Source organism: Stegostoma tigrinum, chromosome 2 (assembly GCF_030684315.1).
Source record: "Stegostoma tigrinum isolate sSteTig4 chromosome 2, sSteTig4.hap1, whole genome shotgun sequence".
NCBI classification, from domain to species: Eukaryota; Metazoa; Chordata; class Chondrichthyes; order Orectolobiformes; family Stegostomatidae; genus Stegostoma; species Stegostoma tigrinum.
In genome coordinates, this window is record NC_081355.1 from 2,102,971 (window position 1) to 2,124,840 (window position 21,870).

At 40.0% G+C, this 21,870-nt stretch overlaps 1 protein-coding gene across 2 annotated transcripts in view; it reads right to left on the minus strand.

Moving 5' to 3' along the window:
- Positions 1–21,870, minus strand: part of LOC125447799 (cadherin-12-like) — a 646,081-nt gene that overhangs the window by 424,674 nt on the left and 199,537 nt on the right. The window lies entirely within an intron of this gene.

Here is a 21,870-nt window from a genome sequence, read left to right on the forward strand (position 1 = left end):
ACTTCACATTTATCCATGCTGTACTGTATCTGCCTTGTGTTTGTCCACTCAGTCAATGTGTCTAAACCCTCCTGAAGCCTCCTTGCATCCTTCTCACAACTCACAATCCTGTTCAGTTTTGCTTCATTCTCAAACTTAAACATTTTTCATTGGGTTGCCTTATCCAAGACATTGATGTGAATTGTGACCAGCCGGGGCCCAAGCATTGATCCTTTTTGTGCCCCACTAGATGCTGCCTACTGCTTGGACAAAAGACCCATTTATTCCCATGCTTATTTCCTGTCTATCAACCAATTGTCGATCCACACCAATATATTACTCTCTGTCCCATGTATTTTAATACTGCCTTCCTCTGAGGCACCTTCATGAAAGTTTTCTGAAAATCCAAATGCACTGCATCCACTGATTCCCTGTTATCTATTCAGTAATTATATCCTCACAAAACTCCAGTAGGTTAGTTAAGTGTGATTGTCCTTTCCTAAAGCTGTAATACGAGCGTCATTTGGAGAGTCAAGTGAATGTTCTGGGGGATTAGGCTCAAATTGCACCATGGCAGTGAGTGGAATTTAAATCACTTAATTAAAATCTGAAATTTAAAATTTAACTCAGTAATACTTACCCCTGACAACTGCCATTGATGCCTGTAAAAGAAAATGCCCAAATGGTTCACTGACATCCTTCAAGGAAGGAAATCAGCTACTCTTAGCTGGTCTGGCCTCCATGTGACTCCAAGGTCAGGGTAATGTGGTTGATTCTTCATTCCCTCCTAAAATCCCTTGCTTTGACTGCCTCAAAAGGGCAACCGGTTTTGGTAATAAATGCTAACCTGACCATTAACAACCACATCCCATGGAAAACATAAACAAAATGAAATAAAGCCTGACAACAACAAACATTTTATTCAAGTATATAACTCCTAATATTATTGAAAGCATTGGAATTCCCAGTCCTACTTCAAAGAGACTACAAGAATTCATTGTTGTCAAATAAATTGAAATGACAAGCAACTGACTGTGATAATGGAGGGCTGTGAAACAATCATGCGACAGTCATCCACTTACAGAGACTCTCAGGCTGATGTCAACAATGTGAAATAACCAGCAACAATTTTGTTTTTTTTAGTTTCTCCCCACATTTCTTTGTTCTCCAGGAATTTAAAAATCAGGACTTTTAACTACCTTTGTTGCTTGATGTGTACTTTTTACAATTCCACTATGAGCTACACAGCCATAAATTTATGCACTTTTAATGCACATTAATATCTACATTTATCAATCACAAAGGTCACCCAATGGCATCCAAAAGGGCACGAGACTGTAACAAAGATTTCATGGGACCATACCAAAGGAGTACTTTACACTTCTGAAAGGGTACTCTAGTTAACTAAATTAATCTACAAATTTCAGACCTGCTGGTACGAGGTTGAATTTACACTCAGTGTGTTTTAGACCTCTAATTACCGAAGCTGTGCAGAAGTGTGGGTAACTGATCATTTCCAGGGCAGCTGGCTCCAAAAAAAAGCACTCCCATGAAATGCAAGCTGCCTCAATCCCTTGCACTGCAGAAAATCATCACTGCTGTGTTAGGGTGGAACATCCGATTGTCGACCACTCTGTCATTTTTGCCCCAAAAATGTATCACGACAAAAGCTTAAGCCTGAGCTTACAGGTACTGGAAACATCATGGTAGTTGAAGAGACGTATTTCAAATTAATATGTATGTATTGACATTTCAGCATTTAGATCTCTGCTGAGGTAAAAAAGATGTTTGTATTTTAGAGATAATGGGAACTGCAGATGCTGGAGAATCCAATATAACAAAGTGTGGAGCTGGATGAACACAGCAGGCCAAACAGCATCTCAGGAGCACATTTTTTGTTGTGTTAATGCCAAGCAATTAGCTGCAGGTTAGTGAATAATTCCCAACTGTCTAGAAATTCTGCCATTCCTGTCTGCAGCTACCAATAAAAGCAGTTCACTTTATTAAATGAAGCAGTTTGTAGGATTGGTCTATTAGTCACCTGTGCGACTGTACTTGTCATTTTTAGCTGGGTATGGATTGTGATGCATTGAGAAATACATCCGTGTAGGGCAAAGTGGACAGAGCAGCCACTCTTTACTTGTACAACATTTTTCATGTCTGTACACTCATAATCATTCTAAGAAGACTTGTCTCAGGTTATCTCAGTTCTTTATCCAGAACAATGATGCCAAGAATTTTGCAGCCCAGGGTAATATTATGGGGCAGCATCATCTATAGACTGTATATGTTTGTCTGATCTCATGGTGCAGCAAATAGCTATGAGTTAAAATGTCTGCTAATGTAGCAGAGAGAGAGAGAGAGAGATTTCAGTTAAGTAAGCTAAGCTTTCATGTTCCAACATGCACTTTCAGGTAATGATGTCAATTATTTTAATTTTCCAGATGAAAAACTGGTTTGCTTGTCGATTAAATGATTTCAGTCATTTGTTAATTTCTGGAAAATGAGATTGTTTGAAAACAGTGCGAGACTAGATAGAACACAGTACACTGAGCTGACAGATCTTCTGATCAACCTGGATTGAACACCGAATAAAAATGAGATTCTACCATCTTCATATGTACAGGTAGAGGCTTTAAGAGCCGAAAGGCTACTCCAGTGACTATTTAATGATTTCAACACTGCAACAGATTGTGTCTAATGATATGAAGATCCTTACCAATCCTTATCATAAATTGAAATATATTCATATTTCAGCTGATATAAATTAATGATCTGAATCTTGGGTGTGCAGGGGACATTTCAAATATTGGAGACAACAGAAAACTTGGAAGAATTGCAAACCATGAGGAGGAGGTTGTAGGGCTCCTAAAGGGTAAAGACAAGTTGGTGGAATGGGCAGATAGGTGACAGATGCGTTTCAATGCAGAGAAGTGTGCGGAGATGATTTTCAGTTGGAAGAATGCTGAAAGACAACAAAAAGTAGCAGGTACAATTCTAAAGTGGGGAGCAGGAGCAGAAGGTCCTGGGTATAAACATGCACAGATCATTAAAAGTGGCAGGGCAGGTGAAGAGCGGTTAATAAAGTTTTCATATTCTTAGCTTTGTTAATAGAACAATCAAAAGTAAGGAGATGGTTATGAACCACAGAAGACACCTGGCCTCAGCTAGAGTAATGTGTACAGTACTGGGTGCCACATTATAAGGAGAGATGCAAATGTGTTTCGTAAGAATGGCTTCAGAAATGAGAAGCTTTAGTTGTGAGGTTAGACTGAAGCAATTGGAGCCATTTCCCATGAAGAGAAGGTGCGGGAAGTGAGGCTAGCAGAGGTGTTCAAAATCATGAGTGGGCTGGGCAGTGTAGATCGGGAGAAACTGTTCCAAATCATAAAAGGAAACAAAAAAAACTAAATGAGATGGACGCAGGTATAAAGGGATCTGCAAAAGAAGCAAAGATGAAGTGAAGAAAATTTTTTTTCACTCAGCAAGTTGTTAGGGTCTGGAAAGCACTGTCTTGTAATGTGGTGGAGACAGGTTCAATTGAAGTATTTAAGTGAGCATTGGATGGTAATTTGGATTTTAAAAAAAATGTCAAGGGAATGAGGGACATGTGAGAGATTGACACTAGAAAATTATGTTTATTTAATGAGCTACTGCAGGTACAAGGGACCAAATGGCCACCTTCTGCATCTTAACAATTCTGTGATTCTTCTGTGATATACCATATTCAATACTGAAAATGATGGATCGTCTCCAATATTCACTGACACTTTCCACAGAATCAGAAATTAGCCCACAATCTCATAAACTCAGCGGACTCATTAAAACATGACTTTAACTTAATTTCATTTCCTTCAACAATTTATTTTTTAAAAAATTCATTTTGGGATGTGGGTGTTGCTGACTGGGCCAGTATTTGTTGCATATCCTGAATTGTCCTGGAGAAGGTGAGAGGAAAGTGAGGCTGTCTTCTTGAACTGCTGCAGCCTATGAGATGTTGGGACAAGGCTGGGACAGTCCATGGTCAGATGGCACAAAATAAATGTCCATGGAGATGGCATGAAAATGACACAGAAGATTTTTAATGATAGTGATAGAAATAGCTTAATAAAGACCAAAAGAACTGCAGATGCTGTAAATCAAGAACAAAAACAAAGTTGCTGGAAAAGCTCAGCAGGTCTGGCAGCAAGGAGTAAACAGAGTAAATGCTTTGGGTCCAGTGACCCTTTCTCAGAACCGATGGAAATAGCTTGTTCAGTTCAGCATTAGGGTGAAATCATAAATTAGGATAATGAGACTTTTAAGAATAAGATAAATCCAAGCTAACAAGGTTTAGGTGGAACAAAGAATCTTTCAAATTAAAATACAAAGAGTTTTATACAAACCCACAGCTGCAGGGGTTTGTAGTAGACACCCTGATGAGAAGATGTATGGGAACAGACAGGACGAATTTTTAAAAATTATGATCCCACAATAATAAGACCATAAGGCCATAAGACATAGCAGTGGAAGTAAGGCTGAAGAAATGTCTCCTCATTTCCATTTTAAATTTACCCCCTCTAATCTTAAGAATCACTAATTCTAATAATAAAGCCACTTTAAGTAATTGAGCACTGAAAAATTAAGAATGCAATCTACACTTAACGTTCAGAAATTTCTTTAAACAAAGTGCTGTAGAAAGTGAAGAGCAATCCCCATTGTGTCAGCAAGGGGGATTGAAGGACAAATGGGGAAAACAGATAACCGCTAAAGGCCACCAGCTTGACTTCAAGAAAACAAACAGTGGCAACTTCATAACCTAAATAAATGAACGTGGATAATGATGGAGACTGCTTGACTGAATTCGTAAATCCAAGGATTGAGGGAGGAAGGACAGAGACAAGACATAAGGCAAAAGGGGAATGAGAATATATTTTGTAAAACCTTAGCAACTCAGGCAAGCTTATTGAACTGTGAAAGTGATTGAGTTTCAGTCTTGGTAATGGAATTTGCATAGATGTTATCTTATTAAGTAAAAGAGTTAGTGTCGAAATAATTAGAACAGGGACAGTAAATTTTATCTTAGAAGCAACTTCCTGTGTAAAACACACATACAAACAGCTTGAGAATAGAAGCAGCCATAGTTGCAGCAGTGAGATAGAGGGGCAGGCTTTGCCAGGCTCTCTGAGGTCAGGCAAGACAGAAGCTAATCACTGGCAAAAGAACTCTAACAGTAGGAGTAATCATATGACTTTAGATCCAACTAACTTTATAATAGAACTGATATTATGAATTTTATAGCAGGTAGTAAAAATTAATGTTTTCTGTATCTCCTGTAATCAGGACAGTAGGGAATACAATCAATAACAGAATTTGAAGAGTCCTTAGGGATAAGCTAGTATCCGATTTATTGGCAATTAATATGATGCAAATGGCAAGTGTCTGGGAAGCAGTATAACTGCCAGAATTGGAATGTAAATGAAATGGATGAGTGATAAAAATGTCTGGTAAACATCATGAGATCATGGGGAACCTCAGACTGTCCACTGAGACGTCCTAGATGTATAGATTGGTGGGACACAGCTAACAATGATACCAATGTTGCACGTAATTATTATTATGCAAAAATGTATAAAAATGATGTACTTGACTTGGAGGGGCGGAGCATTCAGTGGACACTGTTACAGGCACCTCTCCCATGGTGCATTGTAAAAGAGCCCTGAATAAAGGTTGATTGTGTTGCTAAACACAGAACTCAAGAGTCCTCTTTGGCATTTCTTCACAACAGACACCTACAATGCAGTTTGGAATAGAAATCCTCACAGGTATGGTTTTTAAATTAAACTTTGACAGATAATTATCACAGAAAATATTCAATAGTATAAGAAAACCTCAAAATTCTGTGTTATCTTACCCCAGCTTCCAATTGTTCTCCTCTCTGTAACTATATCGCTTATCTCAAGCTCAGAAGCAGGATTACTTCCTGACAGAGCTCCACTCTTGCCTACTGCACTAGATATTTTCTAATCACCCTGTTCAGAGGTATTGTTACATGCCTTTGCAATGGGTGGTACTTGAATTTGAGTCCCCTATGTCAGAATTGGGACGTTAACACTGCACCACAAAACCCCCCAGCCTACTGGTCTATACGAATGGCCTTACAGATGAAGAACCAATTCATAAGCGCAGCTGACATATTGTCTAGCTCTTACGTAACACCAATAAACCTGTGGAGTTTCATATCAGATATTTCCTGAGTTGAACTTTTAACTCAACCTTTTCTCCCCTGATCTTCTTCATCTTTGGAAGGAAATAGGACGAGCATTTTATTAATAGGCAGCTTCGGCTGTAAACTGCCAAAGTTACATAATAGTAAATTAGAAGAGGCAACAATGACAAGCACGCGCTATAGATTTACAAGAGTTACAGATTTAAGAATCACTCTGTGTCAGTTTACAAATAAAATACCATTGCATCTGCTGAACCGACAGCACCTAAGCCAGGAACCCTGAATGCTAATACCAGCCTGCGTTTCATTATTGACTTGTCACAGAGTCTGCCTGGTCTCCCTCACCTGCCTTTGAAATAAACTGTCCAATTGGATAAACTTTGAGATATTTGCATTGTAAGTTTGACTGGGACAAAATAAATAAATTTATATACATCTAAAAGTAAAATACGCATACTAATCGAAGAAGCTTTCACATAAAAAGGATTCAGATTTCTTAATTTCTTTCTTTTTATTTCTTCATTTTTCTAATTTTTTTCCAAGAATTCGTACTTAAGATTCTATACCTGGGCACCTTTACACCTAAGATTGAGCCATTAATGGTGACTTATAACCCTTTCACTCATTTGAGTACATGAGACAATAAAGCTAATTCTAATTCTTATTCAGAACACATATATGTATATATTGAAAGGGCTGGTTTAGTCGCTGCTGTGAATAATGCCACAGGCAAAAAAAAGGTCAAGAGTTCCTTTCAGTTGACATGAGCTGAAACAGAAAATGTGTGACTTGTTACTCACACCCCAGCACTGACACATGTCTTGGGCTCAGATGTATTGACATTTCAGACAGCTGAGATGTGTCAGTATCAATTGGTTTTGTGAAAAATCCATCCTGTGTTCTGCCTCAGTGTAAGTGACCTGCTGCATTTGACCTGACGAATTTAAAATTAAGGGTCTAGGCCCGAAACGTCAGCTTTTGTGCTCCTGAGATGCTGCTTGGCCTGCTGTGTTCGTCCAGCCTCACATTTTATTATCTTGGAATTTAAAATTAATACTTGTTACAAAGGCCAGTTTCTGAACAAATTGATTAGCGTGGAGAAACTAACCTTTAAAACAGAATTCTTGCTGCCATCAAGCCATCAACAACATTGGATGCCACGGTGCTAAGGTACAGATGTCAGGAATATTGCACAAAAGTACCACCCTCTTTCACATAGATAGTAGGAACTGCAGGTGCTGGAGAATCTGAGATAGCAAAGTGTAGAGCTGGATGAACACAGTAGGCCAAGCAGCATCAGAGGAGCAGGAAGGCTGACGTTTCAGGCCTAAACATCAGCTTTCCTGCTCCTCTGATGCTGCTTGGCCTTCTGTGCTCATCCACCTCTCCAAGTTGTTACCCTCATTCACATTACATTTTTACACTTTAGCTACATTTAGACTCATTTATTCGAAATCTCGCACAGTATCATTGAACCATAGAAAACACATAAAGAGGCCATTCAGCCCAATGTACCTGCGCAGCCTGAGTAAACTATCCACTCATTCTACTCCAGAACCTAATCCCTTACCTTGCAGGTTATTGCATTGCATGTGCTGATCCAAATCCCTTCAGCATAAATTGGGAGTTCCTGCCTCAATCATCAAACTGAGCAGTGAATTCCAGACACTCACTAATCTCTGGTTAGAAAAGATTTTCCTCATGCCCCTTCTAATCCTCTACTGATCCCTTTAAATCTGCACCATTTTAAATGTGAACTCACTCCAAACTCTGCTTTCACAAAGTCCTGTTCACCATCCTCCCGCCCCTGTTTCTTGAGGCTAAACTGGTTTTTGATTCAAGAATAACTTGTTTTTAAAATCTTCATCCTTACAAACAAATTCCTCCATGGTCTTGTTACTTTCTATCTTTTTACAACCTTCAGTGATACAATTCCATGAGCTATTTCAGATTCTGCAGTTTTGCCTCTATAGCAACCCTGCTTCAGTTGCTCATAATTAATGTTTTCAACCATCCACTCTAAGTTCTGTGTTCGCCTTTCTTATCCTTTCCCTCTCTGTACCTTTCCCTCATCATTTAAAATACATCAATTGGCCACTGATCCTAAAGTCTCTTTATTTGGTTCAATGTCAGTTTTTGGCTTTTTGAAATTCCTGTGAAGCATTTTGGAAACTTATATTGTGTTGGAGGTTCTTTTTTAACCTGTTCATAGGATGTGGGTGTCTCTGGTTAGGAATGTATTTGTTGCCATCCCTAATTGCCCTGGAGAAACTGGTAGTGAGATGAATTCTTGGATTGTTGCAATCTTTGGATGTAGGGGCACCAACAATGGTATTTGGGATTCAAATCCAGAATTTTGACTTAGTGGCAATAAAGGAATGGTGATATAATTCAAAGTTAGGATTGAAGAGGAGGTGTTGGCGTACATTTACTGCCCTTGCTCTCTTATATGATAGGGTGGTTTGGATGGTACCTGGCTGAGTTGGGTACAATGTATCATGTAGATCATACAATCTGTTGCCACCACATACCAGTCATGAGAAGGTGAATGTTAAAGGCAGTTGTTGCAGTGACAGTCAAGTGGACTTCTTGGTCTCAAGTTGTGACCAGCTTCTTAAATGGTGGTGCTCATCCCATCCAGACAAGTGAAGAGCATTCCAGCACACTCCCTGCATTATGTTACCTCCTGTTCATCATGTATCACCTACAGAGGCTCTCAGAGATATCCAGCTCCTTACAATGGCTTCGGACCAGTAAATCCTTAACCTTTGGCTTGGAGTTTTGAAAAGAAAAATGGTGACACGCTGATCGTGTCACATTAGGGCAGACTTTCCAAATTTGTACAGTTTGACTCAACGTGATTCCATTTTGAGAGATCAACTACTGTGTTCAGAACCTGCAGGATGTTCCAGGCAGAATAACAACAACATCTTGGGTTTATGTGGCAATACGATATTTACCATGTTATAAAACAAATTTAACACTGAGCAGGATGAGGATTTAGTGGGGAAAATGACCCAATGCTTAATTAATGAAGTAGATTTTGAAAAGGATCTTGAAAGAGGAGAGAGAGGTAGAGACTCACTGAACTCAAGGAGGAAGCCTGAAGCTAAGACAAATAAATTGATAATTCCGAATGGCATAGTGCTTACAATTGGAGATGCACAAAAGGCCAAAAATGAATGATTATGTTATCATATTAAAATTGTCATTAAGGATCACATATTGTACTCGATGCCTGAAGTCCTGATATACATAGTCATCAGGACAAATCTTGCTCCAGTGAGACAGGAATGAAATGACACATAGAATAGACACAATTAGGAGACAGAATGGATTGGATACATTAGATAGCAAAAAACATAAAGCAACTTTTTCAGGAGCCCAGAATCTCTGTATACCAGCTCCTTCAAGATGAATATAAAAGCCTAAGGGAGTCCTCTCCTGCTCTGTTCAATTCCAGAAAGATAAATATGTTGAACGAAGCATCAGCAGTGAATGCAATCTAACCTCAAACTCACAGAACTGAAAATCAACCTTTTAGAGTTCACAGGCTTCAATCCATCTCGAATGGATAAACAGAGACAGTGATGAAAGACTTCAATGAGATACACATTGGTGACATCTGCTCAATATAAGAACACTTACATTCCCGATGTCCCTGATGACTTGGAGGGATGCCACAAGGGCTATATATGAGCTGGTATTTAATTTTCAAAGAGCAAATGGTCTCAACTAATTGGATGAACTAGAGTTCTGTTCAATTCTACTATTCTATCCAGCCAGTGTTCATTATTTGTGATTGTATCTTGTGTTGCAATGTAGAGTTATATTAACCACATTATAACGCAGCCAATTGAACATATTAACATTGCCATGGACTGTGAATTCCAAAATGAAGTAGCAAGATTGTTTTCTTTCATTTTGTTTGATAGTGGTCAAATATATGAGGATAACTTGTTAAAATAATGAGGCTGACCGGTGGAATTATTAAGGCTTACAGCCCATTTGGGCTGAACTTGTATACAAGATGTAAAACATGAGATCACAATATAGCTGTGGGTGAAACCATTTCTCAACTGTTGTTAATTCAAGTTTATCAGGCTACCGCATTCAGTAACACGGTCACACACATTGATGTGAGGACCTCTGCAGCATATTTCTTTTAAATGTAGATATTGGAAGAAAAGAAAAGTTGTAAATTAAACAGAAAACAGTATTGTCAGAAGTCACATGACACCATGTTATAGCAGGTTTATTTGAAATCACAAGCTTTTAGTGAAGACTTCACTTGACAAAGCAGCAGTGCTCTGAAAGCTTGTGTTCAAACAAACCTGTTGGGTTATAACCTGGTGTCGTGTAAATTCTGACCTTGTCCACCCCATTCCAACACCGGCACCTCCACATCACAAAAAATAATGGCAATGCTTTCTTACTGTTCGAGGTCCACAGGCCAATCACCACATTGAAAGGTGCCTTGCTGGGTGGCTTTATAAAACTAAGCGATTTGCTTTCAGCTGCAAATCCCACAGATATGCATGAATAGTACATGTTCGTAAGTTTTGAAAGATCGTCAGTTGAATTTTAAACTTTGTTTTGAATTAAACACAACAAAGACGAGCATTGCTACTTCTAAAAGGTAACACTATGAATTGGCATCACCCACCTGAATTTTTATATTGTGTTGTTAGCAATCAGATTTTTATCTCATAGTTCAGATTAATTCCACTATTCTTCCCAAATATATTGCTTTAAATAAATATGTAATTACTTTCATTGATGTGATCACATAAAATATCTTTATTGGCATACAATTTCCTGTTATCATAAGGGACAGATCTCTTCTCACTGCCCTGCTTAATATTGCCAAACTATTTCTGCAATTCATTCAAAATCAGAAGGGGATTTTCACCCAATTTTATTGAAGTCTCGGCTGCATAATGGATAACAATACTGTTGCTGACATCATGGGATGTTTGTAGGCCAGGTGTGTGGGTCTACAAGATAAACCTTGTTTTGCAATCTAAATTCAGAATGAACTTAAAAATTTAAACATTACTCTGAATACGTAGCAGGGGATGGCCAAGACTGGAATGAACAAGTTCTCAGTGTTCTAGTGATCACTTATGGGGCTTTGCCACTCCTAAATATGGTGTCATTTTTTAAATTATTTGTGAAGAGCAGACAACATGTTAGTCACGAAATAAACTGTCAAATATGTTACAAGAGATTGTAGGAACTGCAGATGCTGGAGAATCTGAGATAACAAGGTGTTGACCTGGATGAACACAGCAGGCCAAGCAGCATCATAGGAGCAGGAAAGCTGATATTTCTGGCCTAGACTCTTCTTTTGAAGAAGGGTTCTTGGCCCGAACATCAGCTTTCCTGCTCCTCCGATGCTGCTTGGCTTGCTATATTCGTCCAGCCCTATGCCTTGTTATCTCAAATATGTTATAATGTGGCTCAGGATCATCCAAACTGAAGGAAAAACACCCAAAAGGTGTCAACCATTTTGATGGCCTCCAGCAGTCTCAGGTAGAGGCCAAGCACAAACAAAGAACAATACAGCTCAGAAATAGGCCCATTAGCCCACCAAGCCTGTGCTGATTCCTAATCCTGATGACTACTGTCAACATTCCATCTTTCAAAAATTTCATCTACTTCTTCTTCTTATACAGTCTCCTATGATCAAGGATGACTTTTTCCACTGGAGAATTGTACACTCTGAACTGACTATACTGTTTGATGGTGGTGAGGCAGGTGGTTTTTGAGAAGATGGGTGGATAGACTATTTTTGCACATCCTTCCACTGTTTGTAGTATACGTAAATGGTTGAGAAGAAGATGTTGGTGGTCTGATTAATAAGTTTGTGGGTGACACCAAAATTGACTGAGTTGCAAACAGTGAGGAGGAGAATTGCCAAAGGATACAGTGGGATATAGATGGATTGGGCAGAGAAATAGCAGATGGAGTTTAATCCAGACAAATGTGATCTAACGCATTTTGGAAGATCAAATTCAGTTGTGAATCATACAATAAATGGCAGGACATTTAGGAGGATTGACATATGGAGGGATCTGGGCATGCAAGCCCAAGGATCACTGAAAGTGGAGACACAGGCAGCTAAAGTGGTAGAGAAGGCATACAGCATGCTTACTTTTCTGTTATATTGAATATAAAAGTTGGCAAGTTATGTTACAGCTGTATGAACTTGAGTTTGGCCACATTTGGAATATTACACGCAGTTCTGGTCGCCACACTACCAGAAGGATGTGGATGCTTTGAAGAGGATGTACAGAAGGTTTACCAGGATGTTGCCTGGTCTGGAGGGTTTTATTATGAGGAGATGTTGGATAACCTTGGATTGTTTTCACTGGAAAGACAGATGCTGAGGGGTAACTTGATAGAGATCTACAAAATTATGAAAGGAATAGATATTCAAAGGCTTTTTCACAGGGTGGAAATGTCAACTACAAGAGAACACAAGTTCAAGGTGAGAGGACGAAAGTTCAGGGGAAAAGCCCAGGGAAAGTGTTTCACACAGAGGGTGGTGGGTGTCTGGAACGCACTGCCAATAAACGTGAAGGATGCAGGCACTTTGCCAACACTTAAGATGTAACTTAATAGACACATGAACAGAAGACAAACAAAGCGATAAAAAGTGCATATGGGCAATAAGTAGCGGGCCTAAATAAGGATTAAAATCGGGGCAGACTTGGTGGGCTGAAGGGCCTGTTCCTGTGCTGTACTGTTCTTCATACTTTGTTTCTGTTTGACCTCCATCTGAGACTGGTAAAATATTGAAACAGGCGCTACTGAAATCCAAAGATAAAAGAAGAGTCTTTAATGCACTGAATTGTCTGGAGACAGTAAATCAGTGCTTTGATGTGTAAAAATGAATGACAAGAAATTGAGGATGTGTCTAAGCATGGTCAAGAGGTGACGGAAGATGCATTAATATTTCAGCAGGAAAATGCAATAAAAATATCTGACATGAATTCACAACCATATCTGAAATAAAGATAACAATTGGGATTTGTTGCAAGATAAAGCTGACAGTAACTTTGAGAGAAAATGAAAAGGTTTGACTGCGGCAATAATGTGTTGGCACTGGATGGTTTCAATCAACTGTGAGTAATCCAGGTTCATTAACGTCCTCTAGAGAAGGCAACTGCCAGCTTTATCTGGTCTGGCCTACATATGACTCCAGACTCGCAGTAATGTGATAGACCCTTAACTGCTCTCAGAGCAATTAGTGATGGACAAAAATTGTTGACCCAGCCAGCAATGCCCATTTCCCATGAATGAGCTTTAAAAAATATCAAAGTGGAATGGAGAATTGAAACAAATCAGTTACCAAATTACCCTTCATTAACCCCTCAGTACTTAACTGCAGAATTCAAGGCTGTCACTCTAGCACTGCCATAGAATCATTGAGTCATAGAGATGTACAACACAGAAACAGGCAAACAGATATCCTAAACTGACCTAGTGCCAGTTGCCAGGATTTCGCCCAAATCTCTCTAAACTCTTCCTATTTATATACTCATCCAGATGCCTTTTAAATGTTGTAATTGTACCAGACTATACCACTTCCTCTGGTAGCTCAATCCAAACACGCGTAACTCTCTACATGAAAAAGCTAACCCTTAGGTGCCTTTCAAGTCTTTCCCCTCACACCTTAACCCTATGCTGTCTAGTTTTGGACTCCTACACCCTGTGGAAAAGACCTTGGCTATTCACTGTATCCATGTCTCTCATGATTTTATAAACTTCTATAGGGTCATCCCTCAGCCTCCAATGTTCCAGGGAAAATAGCCCCAGCCTATTAAGCCTCTCCCTATAGCTCAAACCCTCCAACTGTGGCAACATGCTTGTAAATATTTTTTGAACTCTTTCAAGTTTCACAACATCCTTTCTACATCAGAGAGACAAGAAATGAACATAGTATTCCAAAAGTGGCCTCACCAATGCCCTATAGAGGTGCAACATGACCTCCCAACTCTTACACTCAATGCACTGACCAGTAAATTGCCTTCTTCACTATTCTATCTATCTGGGAGTCTGCTTTTAAGGAATTATGAACCTGTACTCCTGTTCTAAGGGAGGGCTGAAGAGCCAGAGAGGCAGCTTTTTGGATGAAATGTTAAATCAAGGTCCTGTTTGCTCTCATAAAAACAGAAGTTACTGAAGAAACTAAGTACATCTGGCATCATCTGTGGGGACAGAAACAGAGCTAACCTTCTGAGTCCAGTATAACTCTTCTTCAGGGGGTCACCGGATGTGAAATAGTAACTCTGTTTCTCCCCACAGTGTCAGACCTACTGAGGTTCTCCAGAAATTTCTGTTCTTTGTTTCAGATCTTTAGCATCTGGAGTTCTTTAGTCTACTTTCCTGCCTGCTCTCTCAGGTAGATGTAAATGATCCAATGACACCATTTTTGAGAAGAGAGGGGAGATATCCATGGTCTAATAGCAATGGTTTGTTTTCAATAAGTCTCCAACACTAACCAAGTATTTGGTCATTTACCACAGTGCTGTTTTTTTAGGGCTTACTGAGTGTAAATTGTTTTTTTGGTTACCTACATTACAGCAGGTACTACACTCCATTGGCTGGAAACCTGAAGCTGTGAATAGTTGTATAAAGTTGTCTTACTTTTGTGACCTGGCAGGACTGAGTAGTAAGGCAGCGGATGTGTAATGGACAGCGTACATAATATACAAAGACTAGTGACTACATTTTAAAAAATTTAGGGAAATAGGAACAAGAGCAGGCCATTTGTTAACCCACCATCAACCACGTTCATGGCTGATTGCACAGCTCAATGCATTTCACCCAATCTATGCCCACAATCCCTCATGCCATTGGTAATGAGAAATCTATCAACTTCTGCATTCAAACATACTCAAAGACCAAACTTCCATTGCCCTCTGTGTTAGATAATTCAAACATTCATAGCCGTCTGAGGAAAGAGAAATATTCTCCCTATCTTCACCTGAAACGGTGTCCCCGTCATTTTTAAATTCTGCCAATAGTTCTACATGTCCCACACAGGAAACATCCTAATTGCTCTAACCTTGGCAGTAAAACATAATCCAAAGAAGCAGGAGTAGGCCATTCAGCCCCTTGAGCCAGCCATGCCATCTGACTTCATCTTGGCCTGAATTCCATCTTCCTGCTCGCTCTCCATAACCCTTCAACCTATTACTCATGAAAAACTGTTGTATCTCCTCCTTAATTTTATTCAGGATCTTATCATATCAAGTATTTTTTAAATTTTCATGAGACGTCCTCTCATTCTTTGAAATTTTATCACTGAATTTGCTCAATTTCTCTTCAAAGGACAGTCCTGCAATCCCTGAAACATGTTTGGTGAGTCTTTATTCTACTTCTTCTCTGGCAGTCATATCTTGCTGAGGCACAGAAACCAAAACTGCACACAGTCCTCCAGATATAGCCTAACCAAGCCCCTATACAACTGAAGCAGGATTTCACTACTCCTGTGCTTAAATCCATGTACTCGTTAGGTATGGAAACTCTTTTCCTGCGGATATAAAAGGTGCTATATAAATTTATTAAGTATTACACCACCGAAACAGAGCAATGGGTCGACAACACAGAGTGAAGCTGGAGGAACACAGCAGGCCAGGAAGCATCAGAGGGGCAGGAAAGTTGACATTTCGGGTTGGGCCCCCTTTTCAGAAAACTTTCCTGCTCTCTGATGCTGCCTGGCAGCTATGTTCCTCCAGCTCTACACTGTGTTGTCTCTGACTCCAACGTTGGCAGTTCTTGCTATGTCTGAATGGCTCTACAACAGTGTTAATACTCCATAAGCACCTTCCCCCACCTTACTTTCTCTGCTCCTTTCAAAACAGCTTCCTCTTCCTCTCTCCCTCACATAGGAATCAATGTTTCTCAAAACCTCTCAGAAGTTCATTTCGTGTGTGTTCCTTTTCAAAGCTATGGAATTTGTGAAGAACTAATCGAGGTTTATCGAAAGGTGAGGGGGAGAGATAAGATAAGAATAGCAGGTGACTTTTCCTTAGGGTGGGGAATTTCGAGACTGGGGGCATATTTTTAAGGCGAGAGGAGAAAAAGAATTAAGAGGACATGGGGGCAATTTTTTAACAAGCGGAGAGGTTTGTGTGTGGAACAAACTTCCAGAGGAAGAGGTGGATGCAGGTACAGTTACAATGTTTGATAAACATTTATATAAATACATGAATAAGAAATATTTGGAAGGATATGAGCCAAACACAGGCAGGTGGTTAAGTTTAGTTTGGGATTATGGTTGGCATGGATTGATCAGATCAAAGGGTTGGATTCTGTGCTCTATGACTGTACGAATCTGACAATAAGAACGTTTCAAACTGAAATAATCCAGAAAGGACAAATCACAAAGAGGACAAATTTCAAAAATGTCTTAAGATTTTCAAAGTCATGTAGATGATGACAATAGACGTTGAGCATCGAACCCCAGCGATCAGAATATTTAAAGAATTGAAAGACAGTAACAAACTGTTCCTCCACTAACTATAACATATACCTATATAGCACCAGTAACATAATGGAACACCTCAAGGCAATTAAAAAAAAGTTCTAGAGCAAAAATTAAAGCTGCGCTATCTTAGGAGATTAAGAGCTAAAGAAGAGAGTGTTACACAGCCTTTTAAGAGAGGAATGAGAGTTGGTGCAAAGGGGTAATGTTTAGGCAGGGAATTTCAAAGTTTAAAGTCCAGGGAAAGAGTGATCTTCAACTACACATCAACTAAAACCTGGAAATCCCAAGAGGTCAAAACTAAAAGAACACAGTGAGGATCGAGAGGGGTAGAGATAGCGGAGATTTCAGATGGACGGAAAAGCCAAGCCGCTGAGATTTGAAAACAATCAAGATATTGCTTTACCCCGGTCTGATATCAGAACAGCCAAACACTAGTTATAGAGGAATTTAATAACGATGGTATCAATAATTGGCTTTCGGTACTTGATGCTTTGACAACCAGGAGTATGCATTCAGACTGATTGTCTGATCAGCCCGTCGGTGAGGAGCAGCACGCTCATGATTTACTCACTGGAGTTTAGCAGAATAAGAGACAATGTCAATGAAACATAAGGGGCTTGACAGGGTGAATGTTAAGAGGATATTTCCCTTCATGGGAGAGTCGAGGACTAGAGGGTTTAATTTCAGAATAAAGGGGCATCAATTTAAGACTGAGATGAGGAGAAATTTCTCCTCTCAAATGGTTCTGAGTCTTTGGAGCTTTGCTACAGAGGCATGTCAAGTGGAATCCTTGTGCATATTTCGGGCTAAAACAGAGAGATTCTTAAACAGTCGAGGAATCAAGGATTACGGGGAAAAACAGCAAAGTAGACATGTGGAAGAGATAATGGGAACTGCAGATGCTGGAGAATCCAAGGTGACAAAGTGTGAAGCTGGATGAACACAGCAGGCCAAGCAGCATCTCAAGAGCACAAAAGCTGACGTTTCAGGCCTAGAGGGTCTAGGCCCGAAACTTCAGATTTTGTGCTCCTGAGATGCTGCTTGGCCTGCTGTGTTCATCCAGCTCCACACTTTGTTATCTTAGACATGTGGAATGTTGGATTAGCTATGATTCTGTGGTAATCAGAAATCCTGGGCCTTGATCATCCACCCATTTCAATTAGTGTATCAGCTTTCAACACAAATATAACTTTCTTAGGAAAGTACAGCTTGAGACCTCCTGTCTCGTGAAATTTAAAGAACAAAAGTTGAAGTGATGAGGACAAAGAGGAAGGAGAAAACAATGAAAATGCCAGACTCCTAATTTGTGGGATTGTTTGTGGAAGAAGATACAGATTTGTTTAATTGTTACTACACCTGAAAAATCATATGCGGGTTTAAAAGCTGGGATTCTGGATGGGTGACAGTGGTTCGAGTGCATAAGAAGCACTCAAACAGATGGCGTATATTCATTGAGATTGAGGGAAACCAACAAAGGATTTTGCAGCCAGAATTTACCATACGGAATGTGTTCTTGCTGCTGGTGAGTTTTTAATGGATTTATCGGGGCTGACAAATCATGCCTCTTGCAGTTATGAGTTTAGTCATCAACTTTCTGTTGTCAGGGAAATCACAGAAGCTGTACTGAACATTCAGCTGAATTTGTAACTGTACAGAAATGAACTTCTCAGAAATAGACAACATGGCTTAGATCGGGAGATCATATCGGAAAAGTGCTTTTGATCTTTTAAGTATGCTGCAGACATAGTGTTCTGTGGAGTTCTACATAATATAGCTTACTCATGCTGTCAGAAGAATTTTGATAAGGATCTACACGCAGGACTTGTAATTAAGCTGTGAGGCTTAGAGACTCCAGGGTAGAGTATGTGACGGGATGCAAAGTCACTTAAAGAATATGAATTGAGAGTGCTGGTTATTGATTTCCTGCCAGGTCCAGTGCAGGGGATTGGCGCTGTAACTTTGTTCTTCTACATTTCACTCAATAATTTGACTTCAGAAACAAATGGAGACACTGATAAAAAGATTTGTACATCGGGAAGAACAAAAAACAGCTCAAAATATCACTAATGCCACAGCGTGGATTAAAATGAATGCAGAGAATTCTGGAAACATATAATAAGGTTATACAGCAGTTTGGCAAGGTAAAGGATCTTTGTGGTCTGTGTGGAGATGGGATTGGACGCATTTGGAGGCCAGGGTGCAGACCATAAGCACAGAGGTGTGGGGAGGGAGGGTGCTAATAGCAGACCATTTGGCACAGCTCCATGGTCCTCTCCTGCCTGCCTCCTAACAAACCTCTTAAGGTTGGGTGCAATAAAATCGTGAGAACCCCTTCCAACAAGATAGGCAGCTAATGGCACTGCTTCAGAGCCAAATTATTTTTGAATGCAAATGAGAATCTCTCGCTGCTGGAGTGGCTTTGCCCTCATGGATGGAGTTTGCTTCATATTGCCACATGTCACTATACTTCGAAGAGACTTGCTCATGGTATCTTTACCACATCAGAGCACATGACCTGATCAGACTCCATCTTACTTCAGAGTACGGGAGAGTGACATGCTATTGGGAGGATGTTTCTCTGTCATAATGCAATAGCTGAACGTCAGCCCAGCCACTTATGCACCCAAGGAGTGTAATAGTTGCACATAATAGTCGATTATAATAGGTGTTTGTTATATTCTTCCATATAATGATGCCCACAACCAGTTTATTACTACCATAAGACCATAAAGTATAGAAGCAGCATTAGGGCATTTGGCCATTGAGTCTTCTCCTTCATTTGATCATGAATGATATGTTTCTGACTCCTGTTCTCCTGCCTTCTAACTATAACCCTTGATCCCCTTACCAGTCAAGAATCTACTTATCTTTGTTTAAATACACTCAATGACTTGGCCTCCACAGCCCTCTGTGGCAATGAGTTTCAAAAATTCCCCACCATCTGACTGAAGAAATTCCTTCTCATCTCATTTCTAAAGGATCATAATTTCACTCTGAGGCTGCACTCTGAGACCCTAATCTTTCCTCGAGGTCCTAATCTTTCCTACTAGTGGAAATGTCTTCTCCATATCCACTCTCTCCGGACCTCTCAGTATTCTGTAAGTTTCAATCAGATCCCCCCCCCCCCCCCCACCCCACTTCATTGCTCTAAACTCCCCTTGTTTACAAACCCAGAATCCTGAACCATTCCACATATGAGAAGCCCTTCATGCCTGGGATCATTCTTGTAAACTTCCTCTGGGCTCCCTCAAACACCAGCACATCCTTCCTTAGGTATGGAACCCAAAACTGCTCACAGTAGGAGATGTAGAAGGTAGCATAATGACTGCCACATAGGGTAAATTACCATGTTGGAGATAAACTCACACCAAAAACTACCAGCATTCAGTCCCGTGGTGAGATTGTTCGACCCCTCCTGTGTTGGTTGTTCCAATTAGTGACTCAGACTTACACAGTTTACTCGCCATCCCAATTGCATGAAGGTAGCCTGCTACCCGGCGGCCTCTGGCACATCATACAGGCAACACATGGGCCCTGATGGATTCAAAGCATTGACACCATCTCAGTGTTGGAAACCTGAGCTGACGAGAACATGTAGCTCATTAATTCCTTTTTTCTCTCCATGGTTGTTAACTGACCCACTGAAATCTCAATCTTTTTGTTCTGATGTTAGCTTTCCACCCAACGCAGTATTTTACTTTTACGCAGGAGGATTTAGAAAAATTACAGAAAATCACTAAACCAGAAAGTGCTAGAGAAACTGAGTAAGTCTGTCAGTATCTATTGAGGGAAAACAGAGGCTGGTTTCTTCAGAATTAACCTTGAAATGTGAACTCTGCTTATCTTTCCACATATGCTGCCAGACCTGCTGAGTTTTTCCAGCAATTTTGGTTTTTGTTTCAGATTTCCAGCATCCACAACTTTTTATTTGATTGAAGAAAATTCTAGCCAAGAGACAGATAACATCTAATACTTACAAATCATAACAGTTGCTGCGTGAATCAGGGAAAAAAATGAAAGGAAGAATTTATTTCCCTACAGGATCTTTTATGACTTCAAGATGGTTTAGAGCTCTTAGGGTGAAAGGTAACAACCAAATTTCATGTACTAATATCTCATAAACAAAAAATTTCTTTTGACATAATCGTAGAATAGCTCGGCGCGGGGACAGGCCGTTCAGACCATCAAGCCCACAACAACCCCCAAACAGCATCTCATTCAGACCCACCCACCCTTCCCTAGGGCGACATTGAATCTGGGTCCATGGTACTGAGAGGCAGCAGCGCTAACCACTGAGCCACACATGCTGGAATGTCAAATGCAAGTGTGCCAGAACAGCATTCCATTTTTCTTTATCCTGGGATGTGAGTCTTGCAAGTAGGCCCAGTATTTGTTGCCCATCCCTCATTGTGCCTTTTCAGAAGGTAGCTAAGAGTCACCCACATTGTTCAGATCTGGGGCCGCACGAAGGCCAGACCAGGTAGGGTTGGCAGATTTCCTTCTCCAAAAAGACATTTGTGAACCAGTCAAGATTTTACAACAAGCAATAATGGTCACTATTCATCAGCTTTTAATTCCAGAATGCTTTTATTTTATTCAAATTTTCACCATCAACCATGCAGAATTTGAACACATGCCCCCAGATCATTAGCCTCGTGATCTAGATTACTCATTCACTGATGCTACCACAGTGGCATCACCTCTCCTGCCGTTAACATGTTGGATTTATTGCAAACACAAGAGTGAGGAAATTTTACTAAAATTGTACAAGGGGCTGCTGAGACTGTGAGTAAACTCTTGGTCACCTTGTTTAAGGGAGGATATAATGGCATTGCAGATTCCCAAAATTAACTGCTGGAATGAAAGATTGTCCTATGATGAGAGAATGTCTAAATTGGATTAATGTGATCTGCAGTTTGGAAGAATCCATTAAAACATACAATTTTCCGATTGTACATGACAAGTTAGATGCTGGTCAGAAAATTTAAACATGGGGTAGGGGCACAATTATAGGATAAGGGGCCAATCACTAGGATAGAGTTGAAGTGAAATTCTGTCATTTCAGAGATTTAGGAGAATCTTTGGAATTATATGTATGAGGGTCCTAACTGCTCCATCATTGTCTACATTTAAGGCCTTGATCGATGTATTTTGTTCTCGCAGGGAATCAAGAGCTTGCAGA